General features: G+C 50.0%; 1 long non-coding RNA gene across 1 annotated transcript in view; it reads left to right on the top strand.

Annotated features, from left to right (window-relative positions):
* LOC121102876 overlaps positions 1-14,381 on the top strand; it is a 20,946-nt gene extending 6,565 nt beyond the window's left edge. The window contains exons 2-3 of the long non-coding RNA XR_005834979.1: positions 6,865-7,533; positions 13,824-14,381. This is a non-coding gene — a long non-coding RNA (uncharacterized LOC121102876). The remainder of the gene's footprint in view (positions 1-6,864; positions 7,534-13,823) is intronic.
* The last annotated feature ends 5,219 nt before the right edge of the window (positions 14,382-19,600 follow it).

The raw sequence follows: 19,600 nt of genomic DNA, 5'->3' as shown, positions 1-19,600 counted from the left end.
TTGTTTTTGTTCACCTGTCTTGAACAGACAGAAATAAAAGCCAGGCCAGGGATCCACCTCCTCACCTCCTCTCAACTTTATGTGGCATTGCTTCCTAGCAATGGCAGTCTCAATTCCACCATTAGGCAAGACAGTGTGACAATGAAAAAGAAAAGCTGATGGGGTGGATTAGGGATATGTCATCACCATCGGCTATTAGGCAGACGAGTGTAGACACAGAAAGAAAAGCTGATGGGGTGGATTAGGCGATATGTCATCACCATCGTCATTAACATTCACCGTCATTTAAACAGCAATGCCAAATATATATGCATATAGTGTTATATAGTTTTTATATGTATATAGTATTATATAGATATTTATATATAGAAAATATGCAATACTATATTGTATATTGCGTATACAGTATGTAGTATAGTATATAGTATATATATAGTATATATAGTATATGGTATATATAGGATATATAGTATATACATATATATTCTATGTGTATATAGTATATAGTGTATATAATATTTAGTATATATAGTATAGTATACAGTATATATAGTATTTAGTATATATAGTATAGTATACAGTATATATAGTATATAGTATATATAGTATACAGTATATATAGTATTTAGTATATATAGTATAGTATACAGTATATATAGTATTTAGTATATATAGTATAGTATACAGTATATATAGTATTTAGTATATATAGTATAGTATACAGTATATATAGTATACAGTATATATAGTATTTAGTATATATAGTATAGTATACAGTATATATAGTATTTAGTATATATAGTATATAGTATATATGGTATAGTATACAGTATATATAGTATATATAGTATATAGTATATATAGTATAGTATACAGTATATATAGTATTTAGTATATATAGTATACAGTATATATAGTATATAGTATATATAGTATAGTATACAGTATATATAGTATTTAGTATATATAGTATATAGTATATATAGTATAGTATACAGTATATATAGTATATATAGTATATAGTATATATAGTATAGTATACAGTATATATAGTATACAGTATATATAGTATATAGTATATATAGTATAGTATACAGTATATATAGTATTTAGTATATACAGTATTTAGTATATATAGTATAGTATACAGTATATATAGTATATAGTATCTATACTATAGAGTATATATAGTATATATATATATTGTGTATATAGTGAATATAGGGTAATCTATAGGATACATGTAAATTTACATATAGGTATGTGTGCATATATATGCTGAAGTTATACACACACACATGCACACACACTAAATTTACACACAGATGTAAATTTAGTTGTCACAACAACCCTATAAGATTGGTACTATTACTATATTCATTTTACAGATGATAAAGGTGAGGCACAGAGAGGTTATATTACTTGCCTAAGCTCACACAGCTAATAACTAGTGGAGTCAGTACTCAAACTAGGTTTTCTGGTCCTAGAATCTGGGTCCTCAACCACCCTGACTGGCTTACAACATATCCTGTGTTATCAGAGTATGACCAAATGTCCATCTCGTCGGTGGGTCCCTGATAGAAGAGTAGACAGTGGGTTGGGGCACCTGGGTGGCTCAGTTAGTTAAGCACCCGATTCTTGATTTTGGCTCAGGTCATAATCTCAGGGCTGTGAGATCGAGCCTCGCATCAGGCTCTGTGCTGGGCATGGAGCCTGCTTAAGATCCTTTCTCTCCCTCTCCCTCTGCCCCTCCTCCCCACCTTAAAAAAAAAAAGAGTAAACAGTGGGGGTTAGTTTGTTTTATCAACTTTGGAAGCCATCGGTTCTTCATTCGCTAATTCATTTAATCCTCTGATTCATTCATTCGACAAATATTTACTGAGTGCCCACTATGGGCCAACTTCTGAGCTAGGTGCCAGAGACACCAAGACAAATTAGATATGGTCCTTGTCTTTAAGGAGCTTGCAGTAAAGACAGGAGAGGGACATGGTCAGTTAATGACACCAAGTACACATACTGTTCTGTTTCAGAGGGAGGAGCAGGTAATGTTGTCATCCAAGAATGTGTTTCTCAATCTGTCCCCATTTGTCATCTAGTTAATGTAATTTCTCCCTTGTGCTCTGCCTTGTGATCTTCTCTTATCTTTAACGTGTACAGTAATCACTGCAGGTTTTGTCTTTTTGCTTATCTTCCTGACCATTTACACCGGGAATTGAGAGTGGGCTTGGGCTGATCAGTCATACCTGCTCTCCCTTTTTCATCCCAGAAATGTGGCCTTGTTCCTGTGAGTGGTGCGGGGCCAGGAAGGGTTCTGAGGAGGGCAGATGGGCAATTTAGAACGAGCACTCTGGCTGTAGTGTGGCGAATAAAGTGGATGGGGGAGATGATGAGGTAGTCTGGTGAGTAGTTTGGTGAAGGATGAGATCTGAGGAAAGGCCGTGGCTGCGGGAGAGCAAGAGAGTATGGATCCAAGGGATATTAAGGAAATGGGAATAGAGGGACTCCTAATTCATTCGACACTCTTTAATGAGCATCTAGTAAGTGCCAGGCACTGTGCCAGGTGCCAGGAATATGGCAGGAAACAAGATAAACACAGTCCCTGCCTTCATTGAGTCTAGAAGGGAAAGATGGACCATTGGAGATTTTTCGAGAAAAGATGATAAATGATGACAGGAGAAGCACGCAGCACTACAGGGAAAGAGAAGGCGGACAAGAAGGGGTGTGAGGGAGGAGTCTAGGCTGATGCCCAGATTTCTGCCTTGGCTCTAGGGATAGATGCCATTATCTGAGCCAGCGGATCCAGAAGGGCAGAGCCCCGTGGATATCTCATTGAGTCCTACAAGCCCATGACAGGCAGGAGCAGGGGAGGTGGTGAGCAACTGACTACTGAATGAAAAAATACACAAACGTGGGCCTGTGGCTACTCCCCAGCCCCCAGCTTGACCCTGAAAGAGGAAGGTGGGGAGTGAAAGAAACTTGAAGTTTCAGGAAGCCCAGCGGTTACTCAATGCCCACAAACCACTAGCCTCTCCTCAGTTACCCAACGGGCCACATGAGACAGCCATGACTCTCTCCTAACGTCCAGGGACCAGAGCGGGGCTGCCACGATGTAGTCTATTTGAGGCTTGGGCAGCAGGCAAATTCGGCACAAACCTGGTCATCCTGAGGTCACCAGCATGGGCCACACAAGTTGTTGGAGGCCTTCCTGGAACCGGAGGGAGGAAAGAACCAGCCCTCGGTGCATGTCCCCAGAGTTAGGGGCCCTTTCTCTGCCTCCTGCGTCCCCTGTATGTATCCTTCTGCCCTAACATTGAGCCCCCTAGCTCTGGGTCTATCTGCCTCCATCCAAGGGCAGGAACTGGGTGATTACCCTCTGTGTCCCCAGCACTCAGCCCAGATAACACTTCTCCCCAGCACATGATAGAAAATGTTTGTCAAGTTAGTTCAGAGACAGCTGTACCCTGACCCCCAGGAGCTAGTCTCTCTCACCCTCAGAAGAAGTCCTACCAACAGCCGCACAAACACCAGCGCCATTCTTGGTATGTGGCAGTGGTGCCCGTGGTTCTAACCCTGGATAGAAGGCATCAACCACAGCCTGGCCGCTGCCCCTCCCCCCTGAATATCTGAGAGTCTTGGACTTGAGAGTTTAGAATCTGAAGGGATAGAAAGGCCCTCTGCAGTCATGTCCTCCGATTCCCCTTTGAGGGAGTCCCACTGTCCAGGGCAGGCTCTGATGACAATGCCTTTAGCTATAGTCACTCATCCCAACCTGGGACCTGAGACCTCCCTTATGTGACTTCCACAGAGATCCCACCTGCCCTCAGGGCCCAGAACAGCCCTCCAGAGCCAAGGCTGGGGGTGGTGGTGAGGGTCTCTGCCCACTTCCAGTACTCTGCCATCCTCGAGAGAGGAGGAAGTGAGCGGGAGTTCTTTCCTCCATGGCCATAAAGTGTCATCACGTGCGATAACCAAGCCATCAGTGGACCATATCAAGGCCAAGAAGGACAAGACACAAGCCACGGAGCGGAAAGCTGAAGTGTTGGAGGCTCCCCTGAAGCAGTGTGCAATCGTGGTTAAGAGCACCTTTGTTGTGTGTTAGCTGCGTGACCTGGTGCTTTGTTTTCTGAGTCTCGGTTTTCTTGGAGGCTGCATGGGGTAACCACACCGACCTGGTGGGCTCCCTGTGTGGATTCAACGAATGCAGGTAAAGGGTCAGCCCAGGGCAGCACTAGGGAGGTGCTCGGTGACTCTGGGCTCTCCTGTGGTGATGTCTGGAGACCACATGAGTCCCACACACTGACCCTGGCTCCTCAGGACGCTGGCAGCCTGTGTCCCCTGCCAGGCGGGTGGTGACTGCAGCGCCAGTGGGAAAGGAGAGGCCTGCTCCACCCTGGCAGATGCCCCACACCTCCGGCTGCATCCATCTTGTGGCCTCCCCACCCCTCAGGTCTTTTCTACCTCAGAGCGAGCGAGGGTTCTCCCTCCTCCTTTACAGTCACTTATTTGTATGGCTCTTCAAGCTAAATGTCATGTGTTTACTAAAGTTTCCCAAGTGCCTGCTGGGAACAGGGCCCTGTATGGACGGTTCCAGGGGACCAGAAGAACCACGGAGAGCGGGGGCAGGGAGGTGAGGGGTCATACAGCCAGCACAGGGCAGAGCAGGAAGAGGCCAGGTGAGAATTCTGGGCACCATGGCATCCCACGTCTATCCCAGTTAAATTCATTCTCAAGCATTAAAGTGTATTTTTTTCCTTCTGATTATAGAAATCATTACAGAATATTTGAAAAGTACAGAAAAATGTAAAACACAAAATAAACAATTCTGACAGTTCTGATCCACACAGATAACTGAGGTTAAGGTTTTGGTGTGTTTGGGGGATGAAAAAGTACAACGTGGAGAATATAGTCAATAATATTGTGAGAACATTATACGGTGATGGATGGTGACCACACTGTGGTGAGCATTGCATAACGTATAGAATTATCAAATCACTATGTTGTACACCTGAAACTAACATAATATTGTATGTCAACTATTCTTCAATAATAAAAAAAAAAGACTTTGGTGTGTTTTATACTAGAGTTTTTTATGCATTCTAACCTAGTCAGAAGGTATCCAAAATTGTATACTCTGCTTTTTTCCAGTCACCATAACGAGACAAGCCTTTTCCTGGGTTTTTACAGCATAGCCAGTTAAATCCTGCCCTGTTGATTTCAGCCCCTCATTTTAACAAACTCCTTAATTTGTGCTGGGATTTCGCTGCCTCTCCCCAGGATAGAACGGCTCGGGGTGCCAGCCTGGAGGAAAAGGAGGGAGGAGGAGGAGAGGAAGAGCGGTAAAGGGGAAGGGGGAGAGAAAACCCAACACCCCAAGATTCATTCTCTCTGCTCCTCTCTCAGGCTAAGTCTGTTTCTTAGTACTGAAAAACCTCAGGGCCATCGCCTGACCCCCAGAGTCACCTGAGCTCACCTGATGTCCTTCTGACTCTGTCCCCTGCTCATTCCACACGCCCAACCCTAAAAGGAAGGGAACTCACTACTTGGTAGGAAAAAAGTCTTCCTCCCAGACAGCCAACCCTGCAGATCCCAGGCCACAAAGACCCTGTTCCAGCCATCCTGCCTACACTTGAGGCCTCTGCCCACCGGTCGCATGACCTTGTTCCCGGGCCTCTGTAGTCTGGTCACTTTCTTCTGATCCCGAGCATACCCCAGCAGGTCAAAGAGGCCTCAGAGCTCCAAGTGGGTCGGCCTGACTGTGCAGTGGAGCCGGGCAATCATCTTCTGTGTTCCGGACCCTATGCCTCGTTAGCGCAGCCCATGCCTTGGCTCACATAGAGCTTATGGTCAACTCAAACTCTGAGCTTCTTTTTTCTTTTTTTAGAGGAAGAGAAAGAGAGAAAGGATGAGAGAGAGTGGTGGGGGACAGACAGACGGAGAGGGAGAGAAAGAATCTCAAGCATGTTCCATGCCCGGTGCATAGTCCGACACGGGGCTTGATCTCACAACCCTGAGATCATGACCTGAGCCGAAATCAAGAGTCAGACGCTTAACCAACTGAGCCACCCAGGCGCCCTCTGAGCTCCTTTTTGCATCACTATTCTCCCACATTCTGTGCTTGGATCATCCTTTGAAGAAACCTAACGATAGACTTAATACTCCGCCTTCTTTATACAATTGCATCATGAATTTTAGCTCTCCCTCTTGGCTCCTTGTTGTGGTGAGTTCAATACATGTGTGCTGTGTTTATGCAACTTATTGATAAGATGATAACCTGAACCAGGCCCAAGTCAGAAATCTCCTTCCCACAGGCCCTGGTCCATAACCAGAGCCTCTGTATTTGATTAGCGCCCTGAAAACCCGCGGGGAAGTATTACCTTCTTTACAAATCCAGGCATGCCTAGGTATACACCCGAATGAATTGAAAACAGGTCGTGAAAACAAATACTTACACGTAGATGTTCATAGCAGCACTATTCACAATAACTAAAGGGTAGAAACAACTCAGATGTCCATCAATGGATGAATGGATAAACAGAATGTGATATATACATACAAAGGAATACTACTCAGCCACAAAGAGGAATAAGTTCTGACACATGTTACAATGCAGATGAACCTTGAAAACATTATTCTACACGCAAGGAGCCAGACACAAAAGGTCATGCGTTATATGATTCCCTTTGTACGAAAAAACCAGAATAGATACAGGGGCTGAGGGAAGAGGGGAATGGGGGTGATAACAACATTTTGAAACTAAATAGAGGGAGTGGTTGCACAACACTGTGAATGTATAAAAGCCACTGAATTGTGCACTTTAAAATGGTTACTTTTATGTTAAGTGAATTTCACCTCAATTTTCAAAAGAACGCAGCTACTAAAGAAAAAGATACCCAGTGCATTCGGGAGACAGCCTTGTGCCAGGTATGGGAACATAAAGATGAATGAGACCTGCTCCCGGCTCGAGCTGGTAGAGCCCAAAGCCTTTGAAGCTGAGACGGGGGCCACCCTCTGAAATTCACCTTCCACACTGCGGATTCTCTCGCTGGTTACTACTATCACCACCGTGCAGACTTCCAGGGGTGCTGCCCCTCCCACCTTAGTGATCGGGTTGGCATGACACGGAATGCATCGTTTTTGCAGCAGAGAAACCGACGGACATAACCTTTGCCATGTCATCAAGGTTAATGACCACAGCGCTAAGTCACGCTGGTAAAATATACCCTTGACCTGATGTGAGGAGACTGGCGCTTTGCCTGCGTGATCTTACTCCCAGGAACTTGTAACTCCGGTTTAACCGTGAGAAGATCGTCAGAAACACTCAAACGGAGCAGCGCCTGGCTGACTCAGCTGGAAGACCACGTAACTGTCAAGAGCATCAACTCGGGGTTGTAAGTTTGAGCCCCACGTTGGGTATTGAGATTACTAAAATAAATAAATAAACTTTACCCCAAAAAAGGAAAGAAAAACTCAAATTGAAAGTCTACACGGTATCTAGTCAATACTCCTCAAAACTGTCAAGGTCATCAAAACAAGGTAAGCCCGACCAAGGGTCCCAGGCCAGAAGGAGGGCAGATGCAGAAAGGCCTGAGGATGTGCTATCCTGGGCATAAAAAGGACATTAGGGGGGACGCCTGGGTGGCTCAGTCGTTAAGTGTCTGCCTTCAGCTCAGGGCGTGATCCCAGATTCCTGGGATCGAGCCCCACATCAGGCTCCTCCGCTGGGAGCCTGCTTCTTCCTCTCCCACTCCCCCTGCCTGTGTTCCCTCTCTCGTTGGCTGTCTCTCTCTGTCAAATAAATAAATAAAATCTTTAAAAAAAAAAAGGACATTAGGTAAAAGCTAAGGAAAGCCAAATAAAATAGACTTTAGTTAGTTAATAATAATGAATCAATGTTGGTTCATTAGTTGTGATGAATACAGATGGTCCCCAGCTTACAATGGGTTCAACTTAAGATTTTTCGAGTGGAGGATGGTGGAAAAGCGACACGCATTCAGCAGTAACTGTACTTCAGGTTTGGAGGTTTGATCTTTGCCCGGCTCTCTGCGGATGCCGGGCGGTGGCGGCCAGCGCTGCTCGCAGTCAGCCGGGCGATCTTGGGGGTAAGCAACCGATATGCTTATAACCGCTCTGTACTTACACAAGCATTCTGTTTGTCACGTTCAGTACAGTATTCAATGAAGCCCATGAGATAGTCAACAACTTATTATAAAATAGAATAGGCTTTGGTTAGGTGATGTGTCCGACTGTAGGCTAGCGTAAGTGTTCCGAGCATATTTAAAGTAGACCAGGGTAAGCTATGATGTTCAGAGGTTAGGTATAGTAAATGCATTTTTGACTTAGTGCTATTTTCAATTTATGATGGATTCCTTGGGACGTAACCCCATTGTAAGCCGAGGAAGATCTGTATGTTACAATAGAGGAAACGGGGTGGGGGTTAAAATCCTTATAAGGACTGGAACAGATGACAATGGGAGATGAACGGAGTGGAGCGTGACCTGCCCCACAGTCTGTAGGTGTCACTGCTGGACAGTTGGAGCGGGCGTCTCTTGCTCTCCAGGTGCTAACTGACCCCAGAGAGAAAGATAAGGTCTTGCCTGATGGTGACCCTGCTTTCCAAGTCCCTGACTGTCTCTTCCTGACTTGGGAGCCCACTTGTAGACACCGTACCTTTAAAAATCCAGGCTAAGAGAGCCATGGTCTCTCTTCAATAGCCTAGGACCCTACCGAAGTCCTTCTTTCCAGGCCTGGACACCTTCTCCGGGGACTTACACCAGGAAGAACGTCAGATGAGACATCTCCCTGTCTTCCCATGGGGTGTGGTCTTGGGGCTGATGGTAATGTTCTCAGTCAACAATAGGCCAATATCTTAATCCAACATAATATTCACAGACACTCCTACCCATTAACCAGGCGTCGTTTTCTTCTCTACTGAGCAAACATTCCTCCATTTGGTATGTGAAGATATCATGGAGGCCTTAGACCAAGGCCTTTCTTTCTTTTTTTTTTTTTTAAAGATTTTATTTATTTATTTGACAGAGAGACAGCCAGTGAGAGAGGGAACAGAGCAGGGGGAGTGGGAGAGGAAGAAGCAGGCTCCCAGCAGAGGAGCCTGATGTGGGGCTTGATCCCAGAACATTGGGATCATGCCCTGAGCCGAAGGCAGACGTTCAACGACTGCGCCACCCAGGTGCCCCAAGACCAAGGCCTTTCTTAACTACAAGTGCAAGGTAGGGAAGTAGAGAGTTTAAGAGGAATGGTCTGGAATACATAACCCTAGATTCAAACCCTGATACCATCACTTATTAATTTACTTAAACCCTATAACCCCGGTTTCCACAACTGTAAAGTGAGGATAATAATAATGTCCGTTTCATAGGACTGTTGGAGAATGAGATGAGATAATTCATGTAATGTGCTTAATGCAGTACCTGGTATATAAGGTCTCAGACTCCTGTCAAGTTTCTTGGGTAAAGCGGATGAGAAGTACACAGGTTCCAGGGAATCCTCACCGGCCACCAAGGCCACAAGTCCATGAGTGATACAAAAGCCAGGATAGAGAAAGAGGGCTGGCTGGATCCTGGAGCCAGTGGATAAAAAGGAAGGAATAGTATTGACTATGGGTCATTGGGGAGGGCCGCTGGGGAGGGGACCATTGCAGAATGGCTCTCGAGGTCTCGTGCGTGTCTGTACCCAATAACACTTTATATTCTCCAGGGTCATTATCAGATGACTCATCATTAAAACTGCCGCCTCTCCACCCCAGTGAGGACTTGTCCTGAATCAGGCACACAGGAGAGGCTGGGGAAGTCTAGGAGATCCAAGACGAAGGCTGATGTGGCCTGAGCTCCTGGAGCCCCCCTGGCGTGCTGGACACTAGCCCTTTAGTTGAAGGACTGTGAGGAGACCAGGCGGTTCCCCCAGGGGCAGCCACGGAGTCTCAGGGCATATCAGCTCCTGTTTGGCCCTGGCGCCCAGCACCGTGCCTGGTGCATAGTGGCTGCTTATTGAGCACCCAAGTGGGAGAATGAAAGGCGTCTGTCCTCAAGGCCTCCATGGGCTAGCACGGGGGACTCGGCACACTACAAACCCACAAAGAGTCTTGCCCAGCAGTAAGCCTGGATTGCAGCCACTGAACACCTGGGGCGAGTGAAGCACTTCCAGGGTGATGGGCGGGGGGACAGGGGAGCCCGGGTGGCTGAGGAGGAATGCTGTGTGTGTGTGCACAGGGCCCAGCTGCGCCCAGAGTGCCGGGGAGCCACATGACTCAGGGTAGGGCAGGGCTGCAGGCTGGAGGAAGGGTGCGGTACCCCGGGGAAAGGGCACATGAACCCCAGGAGGAGCTCATCCCTTCCTTCCTGCTTTCTTCCCTCCTTCCACAGTTTACTGCTTCTGGGCAAAGGCCACTGCAGAAGTTCACAGACAAGCAACGGCTTTGTCCTCATCTGCGGACAGAAGTAGCAAAGATCCAAATGGGATAAAGAGCCGAAATAAAGTACCACCTCCGAGATTACTTAGAAAATAAGGGCAGCTCCGTGTCACAGGAGTCTGAGCCTCAGTGTTGGACAAGCCGGGTTAAAATCCCAGTCTAGCCTAAACTCCTAAACTCCTAGCACCTCAACTCCCTGGGCCTCAGGGTCTGCTTCAGGGTGGGTGCGGGGGATGGTGTCCGTAGTGGGCCTGGCTCATTCACCCAGTCGTGGGCTTGGGGACGCACAGGGAGACATCACCTGTCGCGCCCTGGACTCTAGCGGTGAAGCAGCCCCGTGGCAAACAGACGCGACGCTAAAAGCCACAGGGGCCTCCGTGTAGGGCCAGAAAGCCAGCCACCTTCCCTGATTCTGCCGAGTGACTGTGACCCCCTACTAGAATTGTCCCAGCACCATCCAGTGCCCAAGGGGAGAGAACAGGGCGGGGTGAGACTGGTCCCCTCGGCCAGCCCTCCGCTTTCTAGCAATCTGTCTCCTGCCTACCCAGTCCTGGAGGGCAGGGGAGAAGAGGAAGGCCCCGCCCCTGTCCTTTGGAAATGCAGAATGTGGGAGGGCTAGCAGCAAGGGCACAGAGTGCCAGGCCTCCCCAGGTCACAGGTCCACAGCACGGGTTCAGCCTATTGGCAGGGCGACCTCTCCGTCCCGCTAGCACTCCTCCTGCCCTCTGCCAGCCGAGCCCCGCTCGCTGTGCCTTCGCTGCTCACGCCTGGCCTTCCTGCGCTCTTCCCTCCATCTGGAAGGCCCTTTTCCAGCTGCATCGGGGAAGGTTCCGGGAGGCCCTCCTTTCTGAGAACTTCGATTTCTCCCACTAATGCCGATGGTAGCCTGCTCCGGGGTAGGGCCTCAGCGAAGCAGAACGCGGGCCCCGCCTGCACAAAGCCTGGGTGGTTCCCGTGAAAGCGCAACCATCTCCCCTTTCTGTGGTGGTTGGTGCGTCCGTCTCCGCATTTGGACTGTGAGCTGCGTGGAGGCAGGGGCTGTGTCTGTCCCGCAGAACTCAGACGAGTCAGTCCTGAGGCTAAAGAACGGCCAAGGGAGGGTCCCTGCGGTGGGTAGAGCTTGCAGTGGAGGAGGGAAGGGGGCAGGAATAGAGCAAGGGTGTGGACATAGGCAGGAGTCTGGCGGTTCAGGGGACCGTGGGGAGACCGCCTGCCTTGCTGGAGGGAGGGGCAGTGAGGCGAGCTGGTGCACAGGGCAGGAGTTCGGGTGCCGCCTCCTGGGGCCTTGGGCCTCTCTCCACAGCTCTCGGTTTCCCCAACAACTAGTTCTCCCTCCCTCACCCCATACTTTCCAGCAAGGTATCTAGAAGTCCAGGGATAAGGGATTCGGGGAGCAACGAGGTAGATAGCCAGAACTCTGGTCATCTGAGAGTCTAGGACCTTCCTGTGGTAAAGTCCGGGCTCCAATCACCTTTTCTACCTGGAGTTGCCAGATAAAAGACAGGACACCCACTGAAATTTGAATGTCAGAAACTCAACAAATAATTCTTCAGCACAAATAATATTTGAGACACGCTTATATTAAAAAAATTATTCATTGCTTTTCTGAAATTCACATTTTTAATTGCTAAACCTGGCAAAGCTTTGCCCACTCCCTATTTCAGAATCTGCCACTCTGCCCTACAATGATGCTCTGGGAAACCATCAAAAAGGTCTTGGGCCTCTTGTAACACATTCAACACAATAGGAATTTAGGGCTGGAAGGAACATAGAAAATTATTTAGCTCCATCCCTCTCCCTATCTGTGGCCTGGGAGACTGAAGCCCGGAGGGGACAGGCCCTGGCAAGCCCTTGGGGCCCTCACACGCCCTTGGCTGCAAGTTGGGCCTCATGCAGAGCAGAAGGACCCCAGAGGCCAGGCCCTTTCCAGGTAAGGCAAGGCCGGACTCTCCAGGTTCCCGCTCTGCACCCCGCCCCGACTCCTACCCCCCAGACAGTTTCCCGGATCCTGACACCCCCAGGTGAGTCACCTCCACCTGTCAGGACAGATCTGGAGCAGTGCCAAGGCCCTGGGCTCCTCAGCTTCTGCTGGGCTCCCTGCCCAGAGGAGTGAAATTGGCGGGGAGAGGGGGTCTCATGTGCAGCTGGTGCAGGAGTGGGTGGGCGGGGCTGGACTTTGTGGGAGAGGCCGGTCTTCCAGAAAGCTTATTGCCTAGCCATCCGCCTCAGGCCCTTCTAATAGCCTGGCCAACAGGGCCCTCAGAGATGACTCAGCTCAATTTTCAGTGAGGTGGGGAGTGGGGGCAGGGTCTTGACCAAAGTCACCCAGCCAGTCGGGTCCACAATCCGGTTCTTTCTCTCAAATGAGTACTCCATGCTCCCTGCTGAAACTGCCCCCCCCATCCTGTGTTTCTTCATCTCCTTTTGCCCTTGACATTATATTATGGGTTAGTTTGCTTTTTGTCAGTCTCCAGTTAAAACATAAATCCTGCTCAATGTCTCGAGATCCTAGAACGGGGCCTGGCGCTAAGTAGGGGCCGAATAAGCATTCGTTGCCCCCATTACATGTCGCCTTGTGTGGGACACGCTACGTGGTGCCACAGCTCCCCATTCCCAAACACGCAGGTTCTGCCAGGAACACGGCTCTGTGCGGGGCTGTGAGTCTCCAGGTCTCGGTGTGTGGCTTCCTCCTCCCATTGCAGCCCAGCCTCGGTCCGGGAACGAGACGGTAATAGCACAGAGCTGAGATGGACTGACAGTGGGTTTCGGGGTGCTGCTTGGTACGGACTTGGGCTGTCACCTGTCTGCTCCAGTGCTCCCTGCGAGACCAGACAAGCCCACAACACTGGGGCATGGCCAGGAAGCTCTATCCCGGGGTCCTACCCAGCTGACCACTCCCCGACAGTGTGGCCCAGAGGACAGCACTGAGCCAGCAGCTGCTGGCCTGTCTGCCTCACTGTCCCATCCCCACCCCTCACCAGGCCTCATTCTGCCTGTCTCGACAATGATGGTTTCAGGCTGGCTGATCTGTAAGGCCCGCCAGTCCAGCCCGCCTTTGTCCTCTTCCTACTGCCTCTCCATCCCAGGCCTCTGCGTCAGTCACTCCTACCCTACCTTCTGGCATGTCCCAGACCCTCCCCTCATCCTGTCAGACCCTTTGGTGACCCTGTCCTGTTCTTCCAGTGGCCCAAGTCCAAGTCTTGTCCGTCATAGAGACTGTAGGTGGCTGGGGCCGCTGGGACTATCCTGTGGCCACTGGGGACACTTCATTCAGTGTCACTCAGAGGCTGTTACTCAGATTGCCTGGCCCAAACCCTCCGACCAGTCTAGATACTCCCATTTCTAGTCAGACCATCTCTCTGGTATGTCTAAAGCTGATCTCTACATCTTTCCCCAGACCCGCTCCTCTCTCCGCCTCAGCAAGGCACCTTCAGCCAGCTGGTCACCTGGGCCTGGAACTCCGAGAACCACGGAGCCTGCTGTCCCTCCTTCCTTGCCCTCATCCAATCCATCACTCAGTCCTGGCCATCCCCCTGTGATATCCTGGGGGTCGTCTACTTCTCAACTTCTTCAGCCTCTCCTATGTTCATCTTCATCTTCTCTCGCTTGACCTTGACAGCAGAGGGCTCCTCGATGCCACTCTCTCTGTCTTCAATCCACACTCCATGCAGCAGCCAGAGAGGAAATACCGGTGGCAGCATAGCCAACCTTGTCACGCTCCAGCTCAAAACCCTCCCATGGCTCCCCACTGCCCTCAGGATAAAGTCTGCTCCTTGGCCTGGCATTCAAGGCTCTTCATGATCTGCCAGTCTCACCAGCTCATCTCACACTGCTGTTCCACCGACTACTGAGCGTTCAGCTCCCAGCTTTGGCTCAAGACATTCCTTCCACCTGGGAGGACTCCCTCCTTCCTAATCTTAAGATTCCTCCACCTTCAATCATCTGGAAAGTCCATAGTGGGAGCCAACTTGTTATCCAGGGAGGATGGATAAACAAACTTTTCTCAGGGTGCATGTGTGTGTTTTTAGAGTCAGTCAACGTTTATCTATTTCTTCAGGTACACACAGCCTTGTTTCAGAGAGGATTGGAGGTGGGCCATTAAATATTTATTGAGTGCCAGCCCTGCGCAGCGGAGTCCCATACACATGCAATCGTCCACACTCGCACTCGCAGACCCGACCAGGGAACCACGAGGGCCAGGGCAGAGGGCTGCAGAGGGAGATCGCAGGAAGAAATGGGAATTTAGGGACATGGGAGGGTGGCTGGAATGAGTGAACAGAAGAAGGACATGAGAGGAGGCAGGAACAAGGGAACAGAAGGAGCAAAGGCTGCGGATAGGGGAAGAGAAGAGAACCACAGCTTCCCTCTGTGACCTCGGCTTGCATTTCCTTTCCCTCTTGCCCAGGTCAGCTTCAAGACTTGTTTCCCTTTCCTCTTGCAACATCGCTGGGTGAGAGAGAGTGGGGATGGAGGCAATGGGGGGTGAAGACTGTGGGAGCCACTCGGGTTCCAGTTGCCCATGGGAAGAAGCCTGCATCCCCAACCAGCTGGCAGCCCTGTGGGCACCTCACACTCCTGAGTTCCCAGTGCTCTTCCCATCCTCCATTCATCTCCTCTGTCCCAACCAGTCTGTGAATATATATAACCACATCCATGTCATCGAGGAAGAAACGAAGGACCAGAATGTTGGTGACAGATCAAGGACTCCAACCCTGTGTTATCAGAGGCTAAAATCCTTCCTCTACTAACTATTCCAGGTACCATCTGCTCCTGAATCCTACACAGCTGGGCATGGCAAGGGGGCTTAAGAAGTTTGTGTTGCGTTGGCATCCGAGGGGTCCCCTCTCTGCACTTTGCAGGAAGGGAGTTGCCCAGGCCCAGGATTGACCTTCACGGGCTACTGCAGATGTTGGACCCACCTACCTCTCCACCCAGCCCTGGGGTGCGGCGCATAGAACCCAGTGGGGCACCAGGAGGCCTGGGCTTTGCCCTCACTTGCTGTGTGACTCAGGTCCAGGCCTCAGCCCCTTGCCCTTTCCCTTCTGCAGACAAGGGGCTGAGCTGGAGGGTCTTCAAGCCCTGAATTCTCTGATCTCTGTGGCCTCTGGTTTCCACAGGGTTTGGTTCGTCCTCCTGGACAGGGCAGTCAGACTGAGAATAGGACCAGTTCCTGTCCCATCCTGCTGGTCAGTACGGAGGGGGGGCTCTCCAAGCCATGGGGATAGTGGCCAGGGGGTCAGGAGTCTAATTTTAACTGTTGTAGTCAAAGCTGGGGCTGGCCTGGCCCACTCCCCAACTGACCCCAACTGACCCCAATGCTGAGCAGGGAACTGACTCAGGTTGAGCTGAGGCAGCTGTCAAGACAGCCCTAAAATTAGCCCCAACAGGGATAGGGAGGGGCACTGGGCCAGGGCCGCAGGCTGTAGCCTCCCCAGGGGACCCAGCCCTCACCTTACTCAAGGAGGGAGAGGTCAGCCAGAGTTCTGGCAGTGACCCTACCATGATGCAGGGTGGGGAGAGTCGCAAACAAGTGTGGACACATTTCAGGAGAGGGATTGAACAGGCAGGCACCCTCTGCCAGTTGCGTGGGCCCTGCTGTGGTTCCGAGCCCCAGCCTGTCAGAGCCCTGGGAAGGACCACAGAGCGACCTTGCTATTTATACTCTTTTAGAACAGGGTTGAGGGATCCTCTCCTCCCAAGGCTGAGCTGGATAACTTCACACATGAGCGCCAACTCCCAACGACAGGGGAGGAGCGGGAGCCTATCAGCCTGCTGATAGGACACAGGTAGGAGACCAGGGACAGTCCCCAAGCCAGCCCCCTCTCGCTCAGGGATAATTGCCCACATCCCTCCCTTCTACCCTGGTGTTCCGAGGATCTTATGAAGTTGCAGATTCTGATTCAGAAGCTCTGGAATCTCATTCAGAGTGAGATGCTTCAAGACTCTAACAAGGTCCCAGCTTGGTCTGCAGATCACACTTGATCACGAATTTTACTTCCCAGCCAGACAGGTTAGACCCCAAAGCCAGGCTCCCCGCCTTCTGTCATACAGGTGGTCCCTGCCCACCCCAGTAGCCTGGCCCAGGCACGTAGGCACACGGTACGTAGAGCAGGTGGCTGAGTTTCCCATCGTGGGTTCCTGCCTGGCTGTGCGGGTGTGCGTGACCATCCCTGTGCCTCGGTGTGAGCCGCGCACGGCTGGTTACACGTGTCGAGAGGGTACAAAGATGCATGTGTCTAATAATAATGGAAAGTAGCTAGAATTCTAGAACTAGCTGACCTTTATTGAGCAATGCACCCAGGTAAGGCTCTAACAATGTCACGTACACTATCTTATTTAATTCTCATAACAATTCTGGTGGGATGAGAAAACGGAGGCTCACAGAGGTCAAGTGACTTGCTCGAGACCACTTGGCTGATAAGCCGCAGTCGGGGCCGTCCGTCAGGCCTGGCTCCACACGGGCACACGCGTCTATCAGCGCACCCACCTTGGCGTATGTGAGTTTGGGCGCATGTGTGTGCTTGGCGGGCAGGGGCGTGTGCAGAAGTAAACGGCGGCAAGGATGGGTAGGTTGGTGCACAACGATTCAGAGCTTGTGCAGAAAGCAGGTGGGGAGGAGGAGGGAGACACAGGTGTGAGTCAGACGAGCCTGGGCGTGAGTTCTCTCGCTGCCGGGCTAAGCTTTGACTTCCTGCTCTGTGAAATGAGTGTAGAATGGTGGCCTTCGGAGGCTGCTGCCGGAAGACACGTGGTAACAAATACAAAGTGACAGGCCCAGGGAGACCCTCACACACACAGTAGGTGCTCGGGGTACATGAGCTGGCCCTTCCTCCCCCTGGTGACTGGGGTGCTCGGCCATCTGGGGAGTGGCTTCTGACCTGGCTAGTTGCAGCCAGCTCCCTGAATCAAGAGGAGGCATTTGGGGGAAGGACAAGGACAAGGAGAAGCAAGGCCAGTAGGGGTGTGTTGGGGTCACAGCTGAGAGAGCACCTCAGGGAGATACAGACGTCCAGAGTTCAGAGCCTGGCGCACGGTCCCCTTTGTTGGTGGAGACAGGAGGGGCGACAAGGCTGGAGACACTCCAACTTTGGAGAAGCCCTCTCAGGGAAACAAACACCTTGTCCCTTGACTCAGCCCTCAGCTATGCCAGGCACATCAGCCATCGCGGTGCTCCGCAGACCAAGCCCTCCCTCTGAGGGCCTCATATCCTCTGGGCTGGGCCGGAGGGATTTCGGAAGTCCCTGGTGACTCATTTTCTTCCGCCACCCACGACCCTACTGTAGCTCCAGGATCTGCGCTGTCTCCACAAGTTTGCGGCCTCCTGGAGGCCTCTAAAAAGTGGGAAGTTGCATTGGTAGGCATTAGTCTCTCCTGGGACCCAGAGTGGAGGGGCACGCACCTGGATCCCCTGGGCCACCCCGAAGCAGGTCCTGGGGAATGGATCCCGAGGCCACATCGCTTATGAGAGCTGGCTAAAGGTGGGTCCAGATGGCTCACTGCATGCACCTCCTTCGTTTCCCATGTGAGGATCCTAAGGCCAAGAGATGGCCATCACCAGGCCAGGGTCGCCAGGAGAAGGGGCACAGAGCTCACCCCAGCCACCCATCCACTACGCTGATGGGAGAGTCCGGAGAGGCTGTGAAAGACTCTTGCGCCCCCATGTGGCATAAGGCAAGAAAGACAGGGCTGCGCGGAGGTGTGGGAAATCGGCTCCTTGGGTGCAGTGCCTGCAGTGTGTGCAGGAGCCCCTCCTGGTAATAGGCTGGGGGCTCTCTTCAGTTACACAGCCCCTGCCCCTACCGGTCACTCCAATCCAATATCTACCTCCTCCACCAGACTGGGAGCCCCCCAAGAGTGGAGCGGTGTCTGATTGATCCGATCCCGTGGGTATGCTGGGTGGGCATTGTGAGGGAGTGGTTTGGGCTGAATTGAAATCGGTATAAATGGAAGGAAACAGCGTGGACAGTAAGCAAAGATTTATGCACAGGAATGTTTATAAATCTATGTCCGTAAAAGCAACACTTGTGTTGACAATCGAAGTGGGTGATGGGTACAGGGGTGTATTATACTATTCATTTTTGTGTATGTTTGAAATGTTGTGAAACAAAGGAATTAATAGAAAACATAAAGGTCCAACAATAGGAATCTAAATAAATTATGAAGCAGCTGTACAAAGGAATAACGTCTAAAGACATTAAAATGCTGCCATGGAGTTCTTTTGTTTTTAATTATAACAGATTTATTGAGGGGCGCCTGGCTGGCTCAGTCGGAAGAGCTAGCGACTCTTGATCTCAGGGTCATGAGTTTGAGCCCCACATTGGGTGCAGAGATTACTTTAAAATAAATTTAAAAATAAAATAAAAAATAACGGATTTATTGATATATGCCACATAACATATAATTTACCCACTTAAAGTGTACAATTCAAAGGCTTTTAGTATAGTCACAAAGTTTTGCAACCATCACCATAATCAATTTCAGAATATTTTCATCACTACACAGCAAATCCCCATACCCATTAGCAGTCACTGCTCATTTGCTCGCAAACCTCCCCTCCCCCAACCCAGCCCATAGATACACTTTCTCTCTCTATAGATTTGCCTTTCTGGACATTTAATGAAAATGGAATCATATAATATGTGGTCTTCTGTGTCTGACTTTTCACACATCGCAGAATGTTTTCAAGGTGTATCCATGTTTCAGCATGTATCAGTACTTCATTCCTTTTAAAACTTTTTTTTAAAGTTTTATTAATTTAAGCAATCTCTATACCCAGCCTGGGGCTCGAACTCATGACCCCGAGATCAAGAGTTGCAAGCTCCTCCAATTGAGCCAGCCAGGTGCCCCATTACTTTATTCTTTTCTTTTTTTAAAGATTTTATTTATTCATTTGAGACAGAGAGACACAGAGAGAGAGCATGAGCAGGGAGAGAGGCAGAGGGAGAGGGAGAAGCAGACTCCTCGTTGAGCTGGGAGCCCAATTTGGGGATTGATCCCAGGACCTGGAGAACATGACCAGAGCCGAAGGCAGATGCTTAACCACCTGAGCCACCCAGGCGCCCCTATTTCATTCTCTTTTATGGCCGAATAACATTCCATTGTATGGATATAAGCCATTATATTTATCTGCTCATTCATTGGTGGACATTTGGGTTGTTTCCATTTTTCAGCTAG

This window comes from Ursus maritimus, unplaced genomic scaffold (genome assembly GCF_017311325.1).
Source record: "Ursus maritimus isolate PB19 unplaced genomic scaffold, ASM1731132v1 scaffold_16, whole genome shotgun sequence".
Lineage (NCBI taxonomy): Eukaryota > Metazoa > Chordata > Mammalia > Carnivora > Ursidae > Ursus > Ursus maritimus.
This window is presented reverse-complemented; position numbering and strand designations above follow the sequence as displayed.